Source organism: Ornithorhynchus anatinus, chromosome 12, assembly GCF_004115215.2.
Source record: "Ornithorhynchus anatinus isolate Pmale09 chromosome 12, mOrnAna1.pri.v4, whole genome shotgun sequence".
Lineage (NCBI taxonomy): Eukaryota > Metazoa > Chordata > Mammalia > Monotremata > Ornithorhynchidae > Ornithorhynchus > Ornithorhynchus anatinus.
In genome coordinates this window covers 42694431-42712522 of record NC_041739.1, presented here as the reverse complement: position 1 = coordinate 42712522, position 18092 = coordinate 42694431, and the positions used below count along the sequence as shown (strand labels likewise).

General features: G+C 46.6%; 1 pseudogene; it reads right to left on the bottom strand.

Annotated features, from left to right (window-relative positions):
- Positions 1–16225: 16225 nt before the first annotated feature.
- The window catches only part of LOC100086311, an 8125-nt pseudogene continuing 6258 nt past the window's right edge, over positions 16226–18092 (bottom strand).

The following is an 18092-nucleotide window of genomic DNA, read 5'->3' as shown; positions in this document are numbered from 1 at the left end:
GGCTCTATGCCCAGCAAAGATTTAATTTCCATTGACTCTTCAGTACAAAAAGGTTACAGATCCCTGAATTAGGGCCTAATTGACAGAAGGGAGACTTGTCACATTCATTCATTCATTCATTCAATCATATTTATTATTTACTGCGTGTAGAACACTTTACTAAGCACTAAGGGAAAATACGATACAACAATAAGCAAACATACTTCCAGCCCATTAGCTTACAGTCTAGAAGGGGCAAGACAGACAAAAATGTAAATAAATAAATAAATAAATAAATAAATAAATAAATAAATGAATAAATAAATAGGAGATTTGTGTATATAACTGCTGTGGGTTTGGGAGGGGGGAGGATATAGGGAGCAGGTCAGGGTGATGCAGAAGGGAGTGGGAGAAGAGGAAAAGGGTGGCTTAGTCTGGGAAGGCCTTTTGGGTCTTCAATAAGGTTTTGTTGGGTGGGGGCGGGGGAGTAATTGTGAGTAGGATTTGAAGAGGAAAGGTGTTTCAGGCCAGAGGCAGGATGTGGGTGAGGAGTTGACAGTGAGGTAGGTGAGTTTGAGGCATAGTGAGAAGGTTAGCACTAGTGGAGTGAAGTGTGTGGGCTGGGTTGTAGAAGGAGAGTAGTAAGGTGAGGTAGGACAGGGCAATATGTTGGAGTGCTATAAAGCCAATGGGGAGGAGTTTTTATTGGATGAGGAGGTGGATGGGCAACTACTGGAGTTTTCTTGAGGAGTGGGGTGGCATATCCCTAGGAACTATTGTCAGGGATTTAACATTTCATGGGATGGTCCAGTGAAAGTAACAATAATAAATAACAATTATGGTACTTGTTAAAAGATTACTAGGTGTAAGACTACTAAGTGTGAAGCACTGGGGTAGATAGAGGCTAAAAAGGTTGGACACAGTCCCTGTCCCACATGGGGCACACATCTTAATCCTCACTTTACAGATGCAGTAACTGAGGCCTAGAAGAATGAAGTGTCTTGTCCAAGGTCCCACAGTGGACAAGTGGCAGAGCTGGGATTGGAACCCAGGTCCTTCTGACTTTGCTGATGGCCTTATTAACTTGGTTTCAGACAGTAGTGAATCATCCTGCATCAGAAGCTTACCATGCAGAATATTTTGCTAAACCTCCCAATTCCAATGAGGGAGGTGCTAAACTTGGTTAAAAACCAACTCGCCAACTTGCTGAGGCCTCCAACATATTCAATTCGACCCCACCATATTTGTCCTCAGTCCTCAATCCTAAAACGTCAGAGTCCGTGATACTCTACCCGTACATTCCTTGAAAACCTGGGTGTATTTTAACAAATATCACTGGGTAAATTTTCCTATAGACTTATATGTAGTAAATTGTCAACCATCTCAATATTCTCTCTCACCACAAACGTGTTAAAACTTCCAGTTGTCATGATTTTTGTTTTCTTGACATTCAAATATAGGCCCTTCTTTTTGCACTGTTCCTTAACTTTTCATAATAAGCCCTTCAAATCTTCTTCACTTTCTGCTAGTAGGGTTGTATCATCAGCAAAATCAGGTGCCTACTTTGGCAAAGCAGTGTAAAGCTGATCAAACTTCACTTTCCAAAATGAGTGGCTCTAATTCAAAAGGAACGTCTTCCAATACTTCTTGGACATGGCCATCTTTCTGGTGTAGTTCTTATATGTATTCTTTATGTCTCTTTTTAATTCCACTGGTGTCATTTATTGTCAGTCCATCTTTGCTTTTGACAAAGGATGACAATGGAAGATAAAACCAAAGAACTGAAATATCATTGGCAGCAGACTGAAGATGACCTGACAGTAATAATACATCTTCCACAGGATACCTCTAAAGAGGACATACTGGTACAGTTTTACCCTGACCATCTCAGTGTTGCTCTGAAGAATCAGCCATCTTTGGTAGAAGGAAAACTCTATTCTTCTATTGACCACGAAAGCAGCACTTGGATAATTAAAGAGAACAATAGGTATTTTTATACCATCTCTATGCACTCTTGGTTATCGAGTAGTATCAGATCTAAAAACGTTGGTGAAATTAAGTGTTTTTACAGTGGGCTCATTTTTTACATTCTTACATTTTTGCATTCATTCTTGTAAGTCAGTGACCCATTGAACTGTCTTCAAGCATCCAAATCCTTCAAGAGGTCAAGAAATGTTTATTCATAGTTTATTTTATTTTTTTAGCTGAAATACCTCACAGTAATAATAATAATAGCAATAGTAATTGGGGTATCTTTTAGGCAAATACCAATGAGCCCATCATTGTACTGGGGTAGATGTTAGATAATCAGGTCAGACGGAGTCAATGTCCTAATAGGGCACGTGGTCTAAAGGAGAGTGATACCAGGTATTTCATCCCCATTTTGCAGATGAAGGAACTGAGCACACTGAAGTTAAGTGACTTGCCCCAGGTCACACAACAGGCACGGGGCAGAACTGGGTTAATAACCCAGGTCCCTTGACTTCTAGACCTGTGCTCTTTCCACTAGGTGACACTGCTTTACTTCAGAATCTTAAAATTGTTTTATTTATAGGTAGATTTATTCCTTTACACATTTATAGATTTGTTCTGTAATGTATTCTAACCTCCCTGACTACCAAATGTCATTACCTTAATAGGTCCTTTTAAATATTTATCTGAAACTCTCATGTTATTGTACTTGATCCTATTTTATGGTAGAATTGAGGGCAGCAGAGATCAACCATGTCAAACATATCCTAATATGTGCAAAGGTACAAGCAATAGCAGAGCGATAGCCATGGGCATCAGCCGGACACAATGTAAATTGTCACCGCATTTAATACACATAAGCATGGGGCAATGTTTTTCATTAAATTGTAGTGGATGATGGGGCCATTATAGTGTGGAAGAGAAGATGCGATCTGCCCCTTCCTACCTCTCCTCCCATCTCTCTTTCTACCACCCACCCCGCACGCTCCGCTCCTCTGCCGCCCACCTCCTCACCATCCCTCGGTCTCGCCTATCCCGCCGTCGACCCCTGGGTCACGTCCTCCCGCGGTCCTGGAACGCCCTCCCTCCTCACCTCCGCCAAACTGATTCTCTTTCCCTCTTCAAAACCCTACTTAAAACTCACCTCCTCCAAGACGCGTTCCCAGACTGAGCTCCTCTTCTCCCTCTACTCCCTCTGCCATCCCCCCTTTACCTCTCTGCAGCTAAACCCTCATTTTCCCCTTTTCCCTCTGCTCCTCCACCTCTCCCTTCCCATCCCCACAGCACTGTACTCTTCCGCTCAACTGTATATATTTTCGTTACCCTATTTATTTTGTTAATGAATTGTACATCGCCTTGATTCTATTTAGTTGCTATTGTTTTTACGAGATGTTCTTCCCCTTCACTCTGTTTATTGCCATTGTTCTCGTCTGTCCGTCTCCCCCGATTAGACTGTAAGCCCGTCAAACGGCAGGGACTGTCTCTATCTGTTGCCGACTTGTTCATCCCAAGCGCTTAGTACAGTGCTCTGCACATAGTAAGCACTCAATAAATACTATTGAATGAACAAAGCCAATCCAAGGACGTTAGAGGCCCCCCAAACAGTAGAGACTCTCAAATCATACTGGATCTCAAATATTGCTTATAGGTTCATGTGAGTGCAGTTACTACTCTTGTAATTGCACTTGTGCTCTCCTTCCAAGACTTATTCTTTGTGGGACTCATGAGTGTAGCCAGTGGCTACATGGTTTTTGTCCTGCACAGACACTACTGGAGAGTCCAGCACCTTCATTGACCAAGCCACTCCCCCGGATGATGCCAGAGATCAGAGTTGTCAAGAAAGTCATTGCTCTGACCATGCTCTGTTTTCTCCTCTATGGACAACAGTCATGCCGAGTGTTACAATGAGCATGAAAAATAATTCTCCGCTGTTAATGGACAGCCACATGATTTTGGGATTCACCTACTCAGCCATTATTCCACTCTTTATGACGTACAGTGACAAGGGAATGAGAAGGTTTAGGAATAAAGATTCACCTGTTCCCAAAAGAGATCCCTCATAAGCTTAAGGAACACTTCAGCAGCTAATCCCACCTCCCTACCAAATCATCTTGTTAGCCATCTTTAGCCACTCCAAGTGTTTTTAGGTTTTTTTAATTCCAAATATTCATGGTTTCAATACATTTGTTGTTTCCACTTATGTGTATGCCTTTGCACTTATCTTACTATACTTACCTGTTCTTACTGTGCACTATTTGTGCCTGTCTCATGCTTTCATTATACCATAAACAACATGAGGGAAGCTGGGTGGGCTAATGAAAAGAGTGGACTAGAAGCCCTGGGCTCTAATTCTGCTCTGCCAGTTGTCTTCAATGTGATCTTCAGCAAGTCATTGAAGTTTGCTGTGCCTCAGCTTCCTCAACTATAAAATGGGGATTCAATACCAGTTCTCTCTTTGACTTAAAATGTGAGCCCTACCTGGAACTGGGTCCAACCTGATCAACTTGTATCTATCCCATCTATTCCTGTGGAGTGAAGGGAATGGAAGCCAGATCAGAGGGGGTCAAAACAAGAATTGGAGGAGAGGAATTTGAGACAGCTGACATATACAACTCATTCAAGGGGTATGAAGAAGAATGATAGGAATGAGATGGGGCAATAACTAGGATGGGGGGGCGTTGCAGAGTTAAGGGAGGGTTTCTTAGGATAGGGGAGACATGGGCATGTGGGAAAATAATGGGGGAGAAGCCAGTTGGAGAGCAAAGAAATGAAGATGACTGTTAAGGAAGGAAGAGCAGAGGCGGTTCATTCATTTATTCATTCATTCAATCAATCAAATTTATTGAGCATTTACTGTGTGAAGGAGCACTGTACTAAGCTCTTGGAAAGTACAATTCAGCAACAGAGACAATCCCTACCCAACAAGGGGCTCACAGTCTAGAAGGGGGAGACAGACAAGGAAATAAAACAAAACAAAGTAGACAGGCATCAATAGCATCAATATAAATAAATAGAACTATAGCTAGATAACCATTATTAATAAAATTAATAGAATAATAAATATGTGCATATATACATAAGTGCTGTGTGGCCGGGAGAGAGTAGATCAGAGGGAGGGAGTCAGGGCAATGGGGAGGGGAGGAGGAGCAGATGAAAAGGGAGGCTCTCAGCTTGGGAAGGCCTCCTGGAGGAGTTGAACTTTCAGTAGGGCTTTGAAGTGGAGTAGTTTGGCAGATGTGAGAAGGGAGGGCATTCCAGGCCAGAGGTACGATGTGGGGAAGGGTTTGATGGAGGGACAGGTGAGAACGAGGCACAGTGAGGAGGATAGCAGCAGAGGAGTGGATCGTGCAGGCTGGGCAGTAGAAGGAGGGAAGGGAAGAAAGGAAAGAGGGGACAAGGTGATAGACAAGCAAATAGTGAGAAGTTTTTACTTGATATGAAGGTTAATAGGCAACAACTGGAGATTTTTGAGGAGGGGGGTGACATGCCCAGAGTGTTTCTCTAGAAAGATAATCGGGTCAGCAGAGTGAAGTATAGACTGAAATGGGGAGAAACAGGAGGTTGGGAGATCAGAAAGGATGCTGATGCAGTAATCCAGTTGGGATATGATGAGTGATTTTACTAAGATAATGTACAAAGGAATGGAATGGCTGGGCCAGCTGATACACAACTGACTCTAATTAAAACAAACTAATTTTATTGGCCGTACCTTAGTTACAGTTTAACCAGTTTCCCAAAAAGAACTTCTTACACTTGGGAAGTGTTCTTCCTCTCTCTCACCTATAATTTTATTTCAGTGCATTGATTTCTAGGACTCAGTTTCCAAACCCAGCCCTGTGTATGTCAGAGAATAATGAAGGAGGCTTCTCTAGAGGTACAAGTTTTGATGAGGCCCTGCACTTCAGAACTTCTGCAGAGCCCTCCCTCCAATTAAGGCCTCTGTTCTGAAAGCTCCTAGCAGAGAAGGAATGTGTGCTCTAATGTACTCTCCTAAGTGCTCAGGACTATGCTCTGCAAACAGTAAACTCTCATTAAAGAACAGTGATTGTGCTGCTCCCTCAGCCAGCCAGGGAATGTAATCTGCCATGGATGAGGCACCAGACAGTCCCCATTTTGCTGAGATTCCAAGAATGAGCTGGACAGGAGCAACTCCTGGAGCCCCTGGGCCACAGCATACGTGGCGCTATACATAATGAAACTCAGGGGAGACATAGGGAAAAATGGTGCACAGATGGTATCTTCAAGGAAGAAATTTCTGAGCATCATCTTCCAGAAAGTTCAAGAAATGAAGTTTCAAAGGTTGACACCCAGAATTCCTTCAAGACAATGGCTTCTGGGTATTTTATTGGTTTAATTGTCCATAAAAAAAATCCTTCAACCCAGGAACCTCTTTAATAAGGTTTGCCATAGTCAAAGTACCATAAAAATTGTTGCTATTTGTTACATTTGTCATGCTCAAAGTAAAGTCCCAGTGAAAGGTGGGACCAAAACCATCTTGGGCAGTCCAAACCTCTCTATCATTCATTCATTCAATAATATTTATTGAGTGCTTACTATGTGCAGAGCATTGTACTAAGTGCTTGGAATGAACAAGTCGGCAACAGATAGAGACAGTCCCTGCTGTTTGACGGGCTTACAGTCTAATCGGGGGAGACAGACAGACAAGAACAATGGCAATAAATAGAGTCAAGAAATCCTATCACAAATCTAGGAAGGCTGCCTCTCCATAAGCAGCCATCACCACGGCTGATGTAAATACACTCTAATTCAGTGTGCAAACCCTTTGCACTTCACCATCTCCTTCAGCACCTTTAGCGAAATGGGAGGCTATGACTCTGAGGACTCAGGCCCAGAAACCATTTCTACCCCATTTACTTTCTCCTGAATCTGAGGGGTTTAGTGGAAAGAACACAAGCTTGTGAGGTAGAGGACGTGCATTCAAAGCCCAGCTCTGCCACTTGTCTTCTGTGTGACCTTGGGCAAGTCACTTGCAAGTCACTATGTCTTTATTACCTCATCTGTAAAATGGGGATAAAGACTGTGGGCCCCACATGGGACAAAATGATTATTATCTTGTATCCACCCCAGCGCTTAGAACAGTACTTGTCACATAATAAGCACTTGACAAATACCATAGTTATTATTCTCCCTGGGCCCAGGGCATGCGGGGGATGGCTGTTTCTGCTACTGATTGGTCTCTCCTTGAAACTCCAGGAACAACCACAGCCTATGGAAACTCTATCACAGAAGGGGTTCTTGGGAGCAATTGTGGCCTCTGGAGTCAGACCCCCTTCTACCCAGGACCACAAGTTCACAGAATGTCAGCTGCTCTGATGTCCCATTCAATTAATCAATTGCATTTAGAGTGCTTACTATCTACAGGGCACTGCAGTAAACATTTGGGAGAGGACAATATAAAAGAATTGGTAGATACATTCCCTGCCCACAATATGCTCACAGTCTAGAGGGGGGCTGTGGGGCCTCAGGTCCTGGGGCGCAGCGGGCAAGCTCGGCTAATGGTTTCTGAGGCAGCAGCTCGGGGTCAGATCTGGATAGGGAGGCATCATTTCTTTATCAAGACTGACCATGGGCCATCAGGAGGTCTTCTGAAACGTAGAAACCCACAGTCTAACAGCACATGTCAGCAAAGACAGCCCCAACTGTTCATTCTCAATCCTACTGGTCATGGCCTGGGAGAGGCCCTTCTGGTGTTGGCAGTAAACGCTGCTTCATTTGGCCTGCAAGGTCGATGGGAGAACCTACAGGGAAAGCTTGTTCAGCTTGAGTGGAAGGCCAGAATAGTGACAGGTGAGCATCAGTGTCAGTAAGGGCAATGCAATACATTTTGGGCAACATGAGCCTATGACCAATTGCTCATGGTTTGGGTAGATTCATTACGATGGGGAACAACACTCCCACTTGCCCATGGTTTAGAAGAGGGGAGCCAATATACGGGGGGATCGTCCCCAGCCCCAGTTGGTGTGGAAAGAACATAAAGCCACTACCTGGTCCAACCACGGGGGTTTTGTGACAATTGTTTTCAGGAAGAGCATGGCCGCCTGAATAAAGCACCGGGTTGGGAGTCAGAAGGATCTGGGTTCAACATATCTGTTTTGTGACTTCGGGCAAGGAACTTCACTTCTCTGTGCCTCAGTTACCTCATCTGTAAAATGGTGATTAAGATCATGGGTCCTATATGGGATATGGACTGTGTCTAACCTGATTAGCTTGTATCTATCCCAGAGCTTAGGACAATGCCTGGCACATAGTAAGAGGAAAACAGATACCATAAAAAAAAAAAAAACTTCCCTCCAAGAGAGTATCTGCCTGTGTAGAGGACAATGACCTTTAGCCCATCTGAAGCTTTCTTTTTGGGCTTGGGGAATCTCCCATGATGGATCTGGGACACAGTCTTGGTCTGCTAGGTCGAAGTTAATGGGAGCCAAATTAACCCCAGCCACCAGTTATCCTCTGGGAGATCAAGTGACATCACTTATCTCAGACATTTGGGAGCCTCTATGCCTTAGTTTAGTGTACACTGTCATTCAAGTTAATAATAATGTTGGTATTTTTTAGCACTTACTATGTGCAGAGCATTGTCCTAAGCGCTGGGGTGGATACAGGGTCATCAGGTTATCCCCCATGGGGCTCACAGTCATTTGTTGAATCAGAGAAGCAGCATGGTGTAGTGGGTAGAGCAAAGGCCTGGGATTCAGAAGGACCTGAGTTCTAATCTCAGCTCCGCAGATTGTCTTCTGTGTGATCTTGGGCAAGTCACTTCACTTCTCTGGGCTTCAGAAGCCCCAAACTAGATAATAGGGAATAAGATCGTGAGCCCTATTTCGGGCAGGGACTGTATTAAACCTGATTTGCTTGCATCTAAGCCAGTGCTTAGAAAAGTGTCTGGTACATAGAAAGCACTTTATAAATACCACTAAAAAATGCTCGAAGGTTTCTTTGGGTTGCATCAGATCGGGTCTGAATATCCGGCTCTGGGTCATTGGTAACAAACGATTAAAATGAAAAGACATCAGGCAGGGACTCTCCAAGGCTCCATCCTACACCACCATCTTTCGGGCAGGAAAAGGACAACTTGTTTCTCCACAGTGTAATCCAGGAATTCCCTGCCTGGCCTAAGTCCTGGCTGGCCTTATCTGATGGGCCTGGGGACACTCCCGTCTCCTGGGCTCCCTCTCCTCCTACCCCATTTTGACTGTCTCTTTCCACCACTCTGGGAGACCCCTTTCAAAGCTCCAGCTTTGGTGTGGCTGGAAAGAAGAAAGGGTTGATGAGAGAGAGGGAGAGAGACAGAGACTTCCTCAAATCCTGGGCTGTATGACTAAAAGAGATTAACTTCTAGTTCCCCATTCATTACCCACATACGCAACTTAAAGAAGCATCTGGCCTACTGTAAATAGCCTGGGCCCAGGAGACAGATGAGATGGCTTTTAATCCCAGCTCCACCATTTCTCTGCTATGTGGCCTTTGGCAGTTCACTTAACTTTTCTGAGCCTCAGTTTCCTCCTCTATAAAATGGGTGTCAAATACTATTCCTTCCTTCTTAGATAGTAAACCCCCACTGGGACAAGGAATATGTCCAGTCTGAGAATCTTTTATCTACCCTAGTGCTTAGTACAATGTTTGACACATAGGAAACACTTAATGAATACCATAAAAAACCCAAAAACCTTGCCCCAGTAGTCCAGCCACAATGTTCTCGAAGTTGGCAGGGTTATTCCTGGGCTCTCTTGCCCTCCCCTCCTGAAGGGCTCTACCTAAGTCTGGCATCTGGATGTTCTGCCTATGGTTCCCCATCTCAATGCACTTGGTCATGGGGGTTTGGAAGTGGAGCCATTCTCGCAGCTGAGTGTCCGTGGACTGAGCATTCTATATACTGGGCACAGGTGGATCACATAGGTGGGCTTTGAACAGATCTTTTTGCGCTTAAACCTGCCTTTAGCTGACACAGGCAGTTCCCCTTGGGACTCCAGGAGATGCTCCCACAGGAGCGAACCCTCATTGTTGCCCGTGCTGTCTGTCAGCTTCTCATTGGCGGTTGAGCATGAAGTTGGCATCCTTGTTCTCCAACTGTCTCTGTCCATCGCTCTTAGTCCCTCCTCCAATGGTCCGTTGAACTTCACCTTATGGCCCTATCTCCATCTTAGAGCCATGTGGCCTGGGTGGGTGGGGGCCCCAAAACATCAAATCGTTGTGGAGCCCGCTGTCTGCTCTGTGGGGCCACCTCGGACAGCGAGGGCAACAGGGCAGCTTGAATCTCCCTCCCCACACCTCAGCAGAGCTCCAACCAGACCGTGGTTTGGAGCTGGTGGGAGCGTGGGTGGGGAGGAGGGAGGAACAATGGGGAAGAACCTTTTGCCCTTGGGCGAGGCTCCTTGTTCGAAGCCACCTGGGGATATCCTGAGGCAGCAAAGGCTCTGTGCATGAGGCTTTGTGTTAGAGACAAGGTGGGGCTCACCTCCCTGCCCCAGGGCACAAGCGTCAGGAGGGGCAGAGTAACAGTGTTGTCTATAGCAATGGGAGAGTCACGGGGGTGGCGGGGGCGGGGGGGACGACAGGGTTTGAGTGAAATGATAAGGAGTTCTGTTTTCAACACCTTATGTTTCAGGTGATGGTAGGACATCAAGTAGAGATGTAAGGCAGAAGGAAATGCAAGACTGCAAAGGAGAAGAGAGATGAGAGATCAGAGGTGGACATGTAGATTAGGGATTCATCTGCATGCAAGTGGTAGTTGAGGTTGTGTGAGAGAATGAGTTTTCCAAGGGAGTGAGAGTGTAAGTGGAGAAAAGAAGAGGACCCAGAACTGAATCTGGAGGGGCACTCACAGATAGGAGTTGAAAGGCAGAGGAGGAGACCATGAGAGAGACTGAGAACGAGTGGCCAGTGGCATGGGAGGAGAACCAGGACAGGAGTCTTTCAGTGAAGCTAAGGTTGGATAATGTTTCCAGGAGAAGGGACAGTGTTGAAGGCAGTTTAGCGGTCTAGGAGGATTGGGGGGAGTAGAGACGGTTGTATTTAAGAAGAAGGAGGCTCTCCTCACCTTGCCCCTTCGTACCTCTCCCCCTTTCTCTCTTTCTACTGCCCACCCCACACGTTCCGCTCCTCTGCTGCCCACCTCCTCACCGTCCCTCGGTCTCGCCTATCCCGCCATCGACCCCTGGGCCACGTCCTCCCGTGGTCCTGGAATGCCCTCCCTCCCCACCCCCGACAATCTAATTCTCTTCCCCTCTTCAAATCCCTACTTAAAGCTCACCTCCTCCAAGAGGCCTTCCCAGACTGAGCTCCCCCCTTTTCCCTCTGCTCCCTCTACCCCTCCTTTACTTCTCTGCAGCTAAACCCTCTTCTCCCCCCTTTCCCTCTCCTCCTCCCCCTCTCCTGTCCCACCCCCTCAGCACTGTGTTCGTCTGCTCAACTGCATATATCTTCATCACCCTCTTTATTTTGTTTATTTTGTTTAATGAGATGTACATCACCCCGATTCTATTTAGTTGCCATTGTTTTTATGAGATGTTCTTCCCCTTGACTCTATTCATTGGCATTGTTCTTGTCTGCCTGTCTCCCCCGGTTAGACTGTAAGCCCATCAAAGGGCAGGGACTGTCTCTATCTGTTGCCGACTTGTACATTCCAAGCACTTAGTACAATGCTCTGCAAATAATAAGCGCTCAATAAATACTATTGAATGAATTGGTGGACCTCTGAGATGGCGATTTCTGTGGAGTGAAGGGGACAGAAGCCAAATTGGAGAGAGTCAAGGGGAGGGTTGAAGGAGCGCAACTTGAGACAGTGGGTGTAGGCAACTCCCTCAAAGACTTTGGAGAGGAATGATAGGAGGGAGATGCAGTGATAATGGGAGGGAGCTGTGGGGCCAGGTGAGGGTTTTTGACATGCTTGAAAGCATGTCATGAAGAGACATGAGCATGTTTGAAAGCAGTGGGGAAGAAGCCACTGGAGAGCGAACAATTGAAGATGGTAGTCAGGAAGGGAAGAAGGTTGGGGCAAGTGTTTTAATAAGGTGCAAAGGGATGGGTTTGCAGGAGTAGTTGCAGGGAGTGGATTTTTAGAGAACCCAGGAGATTTCTTTACATACTGCTGGGAAGGATGGGAGAGTTGAAGAAGGGGCAGGAGGGGTGAAGAAGTAAAGAGGAACAAGGGAGATTTTAGGGAGATCACACCTGATGGTTTCAATTTTCTCAATTAAAAAGGAGGCCAGTTCATTAGGGGTAAGGAATATTGGAGTGGAGGGAGGGACTTTGAGGAGGGATTTAAACATCTGGACCAACTGGCAATAAAAATGGGCTTAGTTATCAATAAAAATGGAGAGATAATTTTTCCAGGAAGAGGAGAGTGCAGAGTTAAAGCACGCAAGGATGACCTTGATCCAGGGAAATGATCCAGACAGCAGAGTAAAGTATAGACTGGAATAGGGATAGTCAGGAGGTAGGGAGGTGATCAAGGAGGTTGATACTGGGATTAAGGCAGGATAGGATTACCGAGGTAATTTCCACAGATTACTGTAACAGCAGTTTGGATAGAGATGAAAGGGATAATTATACCAAACCTGGGAAAGTCGAACTAGTCTGCTTTTATCACTGAATATGTGCACTGAATGAGAGAGTTGAGTCGAGGACACCACCACCATTATGGGCTAGTGAGAAAGGAAGGATGGTGGTGCTGTATATGAGTGATGGGAGAATCAGGGGCGGATAGGTTTTGGGTGTGACGATGAAGAGTAGCGTGGCTCAGTGGAAAGAGTTCGGGCTTGGAAGTCAGAGGTCATGGGTTCAAATCCCGGCTCTGCCACTTTTCAGCTGTGTGACCTTGGGCAAGTCACTTCACTTCTCTGGGCCTCAGTTCTCTCAGCTGTAAAATGGGGATGAAGACTGTGAGTGTCATGTGGGACAACCTGATGGCCCTGTATCTACCCCAGTGCTTAGAACAGTGCTCTGCACATAGTAAGTGCTTAACAAATACCAACACTATTATTATTATTATTATTGGACATGCTAAGTGTGAGGTGTTGCAGAGACATTCACGTGGAAATGTCCTGAAGGCAAGCAGAAACGCTAACCTGCAGAGAGGGAGAGGGATCAGGGCTGGAGATGTAGATTTGAGAAACATCCAAGTAGGGGTGGTAGTAGAAGCCATGAGAGCAAAAGATTTCTCCACGGGAGTGGGCATAGATGGCGAATAAAAAGGGACCCAGAACTGAACCTTGAGGGATGCCCACAGTTAGGGGGTGGGATGCACAGGAGAAGTCCATGAAAGAGAATTAGAAGGAGAGACCAGGGAGATAGGAGGAGAACCAGGAGAGGACAGTGTCAGTGAAGGCAAGCTTGGATAATATTTCTAGCCAAAGCAGGTGGCTGACAGTATTGAAGACAGGTGAGAGGTCGAGAAGTATTAGGGTGGAATAGAGACTTTTGGATTTAGCAAGAAGGGGATCGTTTATGATGTTTGAGAAGTAGGTTTCTTTGGTGTGAAGGGCACAGAAGCCAGATAGAAGGGGGTCAAGGAGAGATTTGGAGGACAGGAACCTGAGAGATCAGGCATAGACAACTCACTCTAGGATGTGAAAAGGAATGGTAAGAGGGAGTTGGGGTGATTATGAGAGAGAGTCGAGGTGTTAAGGGAAGGGGTTTTTTTAGGATAGGGAATACATGAGTAGGTTTGAAAGCAGTGGGGAAAAAGCCATTGGAGAACTAATATTTGATGATGGTGGTCAGGAAGGGAAGAAGGAGGGGGTAAGTGCTTTGAAAATTGCAAAGGGATGGAGTCGGATGCCCAGTTGGAGGGGGTGGAATTTGAGAGAAGGCAGGAGACCTCCTCTTGAGATACTCCTGGGAAAGATGGGAGAATTGAAGAAGGGGCAGGAGGAGGGAGGGAATGGAGAAAAGCAGGAGAGATTTTAGGGAAATCACACCTAGATCACACCTGTTGGATTCAATTTTCTCAATGAAGAAGGAGGACAGGTCACTGGAGGAAAGGGATAGGGCAGGCAGGGGTCAGGGCTTTAAAACAAGAGACATTTTCACCCCGATGAATCAGTCAATAGTATCAGCATTCCACGGTATTTACTGAACCCTAAAGTAGTACAGACTCTTGCACTAAATCTATACGAGAATACATAATAGATTGGTAAAATAGAATTGGTAGATATCATCACTTACAAGCACTTTACAGTGTAGAAGGGGAGAGAGACATTATAATATAGTACACATAGTTGAGGCATGAGAGGATAAATAATGATAATGATGGTATTCGTTAAGCACTTACTATGTGCCAAGCACTATTCTAAGTGCAGGGGGAGATGCAAGGTTATTAGGCTGTCCCAGGTGGGTCTACCAGTCTTAATTTCCATTTTCCAGGTGAGATAATAATAATAATAATAATGTTGGTATTTGTTAAGCGCTTACTATGTGCCGAGCACTGTTCTAAGCGCTGGGGTAGACATAGGGGAATCAGGTTGTCCCACGTGGGGCTCACAGTCTTAATCCCCATTTTACAGATGAGGGAACTGAGGCACCGAGAAGTTAAGTGACTTGCCCATAGTCACACAGCCGACAAGTGGCAGAGCTGGGATTCGAATTCATGAGCCCTGACTCCAAAGCCCGTGCTCTTTCCACTGAGCCACGCTGCTTCTCGATAACTGAGGCGTAGAGAAGTGACTTGCCCAAAGTCACATAGCTGAGCACTGACAGAGCCAGGAATAGAACCTACGACCTCTGTCTCCCAAGCCTGTGCTCTTTCCACTAAGCCATTCAAATATATGGATTTAAGAGCAGAGGGGCTTTCGGGTGGGTTGAATCTAATAGAGCTTGAGGTGTACAGACCCTAGAGAATAGCTGATGCAGAAAGTAGGCCAAAAAGGAAAGGGAATTGAGGGTTGATGCCTTTCTTCTTCATCCTGAGAGCTCGGTCTCACTAAGCAGTGTCTCCACCTTCCCATACCAGAGACCTGATCCCCTTTGTCTCCTCCCTCATCCGCTGCCCCAGGCTTGCCCCAGACACACTTTAGCCCAGTGGTTTACTCTTTACAGAACCCACCAGGCTGCACCACTGATTCTAAAACCCTACTGAAGTGGCAAATGGCCCTACAGTCAACTACTATAGAGGTGAGTTCAGTTCACAGAGGAGGTCTCTAGGAAATGGAGTATGACAGGAAAAGGCACAATCCAGGGGATTATGGTCAACTACCAGAATCGAATGGAGCCAAATGACTTTCCGCAGGGAGACTAAGGGTCTATCCTTGTACATGAGCCCGGGCTGCCAAGGGAAAGTTCTGATCCTGACTCCCAGAACTCCAGCTGGGGAAAGCATGGGACCTCAGCCCTGCTCCCCAGTGCCCTTGAGCCAGAGGCAGGGGAAGAGAGACTCTCAACTCCTCCTCCCTAAATTCCCTGAACCCAGAGGCCAAGCTGAGGCAGACCAGACTTCTTCCAGAATTCACCTACAGGGCGGGGGATGTGGGGAGCAGGTTTTGTCCTCCTATTTCTGTCCCACCTACCCTGGAAGAGAATATGAGAGAATATGGAGAATATGAGAATATGGAGAAGCAGCGTGGCTCAGTGGAAAGTGCATGGGCTTTGGAGTCAGGACTCATGAGTTCGAATCCCAGCTCTGCCACTTGTCAGCTGTGTGACTGTGGGCAAGTCACTTAACTTCTCTGTCCCTCAGTTCCCTCATCTGTAAAATGGGGATTAAGACTGTGAGCCCCACGTGGGACAACCTGATTCCCCTGTGTCTACCCCAGCGCTTAGAACAGTGCTCGGCACATAGTAAGCGCTTAACAAATACCAACATTATTAATATGAGGGGGCAGCCTTTGTCCCCTGTTTCTGTCCCACCTCTCCATTAGGTATCCAAGCTGGAAAGCACACCTCCCCCAGCTCTAAGCAGGAACTTGAATGAGTTTCTCCATCATACCCACCTCACCCTTTCCAGCGTAGACAATTGTCAAATACCCTTGGAATTGTGTGTCCAGAGCAGCTACTCCACTGCACTAGAGATCACTCGGGCTCAGCCTGTGGTGGCCTCCAGCACAATCCACAGAATGAATAAGCAGTTTCTGTAAGAGACCAGCCTGGAGAAGGGAAGAGCCCAGGAGACCGTGGGACAAACATTCCAGTATCCATCGGAGCATCTAGGCCTGACCTCTGATTAGGATTGGCCAACTAAATCTATTTTGGATGGCCCTGACAGGAGTTTTCTTTCTCTTTATGTCCTGTTATTAAAGGAAAAGTGGGTGGAGAAAAATGATAACCAATTAAAACAACAACCTTTAACTAGTGTCCCAACGTTCATTTCCTCTTCAAACACTCCCGGGTGTTCCTGTCAGGTTGCACCAGGATCACGTAGCACTTGGGGATGAAGATGCAGCTAAGAACCCGGCACTGGAGGTCAGGATGGAGAGATCTCCGCAGCCACCGTGGCCTTCCCTTGGTGCTCTGGGTATGCGGGGAGGAAGGAAGCCCAGACGCTGCAGAACACCAGCATGCCAAACGTGGATAAACTTGGCCGCGTGAAGCTGTCAGGCAGTTTCTACCCAGAAAAGCACAGTGAAGCTCACGCAGGGCTAGAGAGCCCAGATAGCCCAGGACACAGTAGAAGCAGTCACAGAGCCCTCATTACACTCGATGATAATGAGTCCAGGCTCAGAGCGTGTGTTCATCTCTGGGAATGGGGGAGCGGTGCCCAGCCAGATCACACAGATGAGCACCTGGACCAGGGAGCAGGACAGGACTATTGAAGTCGAGGTTCTGGTCCCCACCCACCCTCTGATGTTGCTCCCCAAGCTTGTGGCCCTGAAGGCCAGAACCACAATGACAGTTTTGGCCAAGATAGAGGAGATGGCCACGGTGAACACAACACCAAAAGCTGTTTGTCGGAGGAGGCAGGAGGCTGGGGTGGGTTGGCCGATGAAGATCAGGGCGCAGAGGAAACAGAGCTTGAGGGATATGAGGAGGGTGTAGCTGAGATTGCGGTTATTGGCTCGGACTATGGGGGTGTCTCGGTACTTAATGAAGACCCCTAAAATCAGGGCTGTGAGAAGACAGAAGGAGAGAGACGTGCAGACCAGGATCAGCCCCAGAGGTTCTCTGGGGGACAGGAAAGTCACCACTTTGTGGAGACAGCCATCTCTCGCAATGTTTGGATATTGATCTTCGGGACACTTCACACACTGTTCCGCATCTGAAAGGAAAGAATCATTCAACCAATCAATTAATCCCTAGTATTTATTGAGCACTTACTGTATGCAGAATGCTATACTAAGTGATTGGAGGAGTACAATTCAACAGCATGGGTAGACATATTCCTGGCCTAGGAGTTCATAGTATGAAAGAGGAGACAGACTGTAAAATAAGTAAATTGATAAATGATGGATATGCATGTAAGTGCTGAGGGGTTGAGTGTGGGGTGAATATCGAGTGCCTTAAAGAGGGAGGGAAAGAGGAAGGAACAGAATCGCACAGCCCCCTGCAACACACATTTTCCTCCCCCTGTCAGTGTCATAGCCCTGGCTGGGATTTTTACCTCTCCCTCAAATTTGACTCATCTCCCAGCCCACTGGCCCAGTGCCAAAACTGTATTTTTCCATATCTTGCCCTCAGCTTGCAGTCACCCCAGTCCGTAGACAGGAAGCCGATTAGTAAAACACCAGAACATCTGTGTCTGACATTAGGTATGCCCATCTTTGGTCTGCCCCTTGGACTTTACCACTGGTTGTCTCTGTCTCACCACGTCTTGGGTCTGTCATGATCTGGCTCATGCCCACAGGCTGTGGGGCAGTGAGACCCCTTCAGGAGCATATGCTAGGTCATGCAAGAAGATGGGTCTCTACACACACCTACCTGTCTCATTGGAAATCTCCCCCTCCGGGCACTGGACACAAAAATAGCAGCAGAAGGCCTCCCCCTGCTGGGCACGTTTTCTGAAGCCGGGTCCACAGCTCCTGCTGCACCGTGACTGTGGAGCCTGAACTTTCCCCAGACAGAGGACAATGACAGTGAGGGTGGAGCTCCAAAGCCCCAAACCCGCTTGGTTGATCCTGGGACCATCCCACCCAAAGGCCTCCCAACAAGGTCTCCTATAGGTCCGAGCTCCAACAAGGTCTGGGCTATAGAAG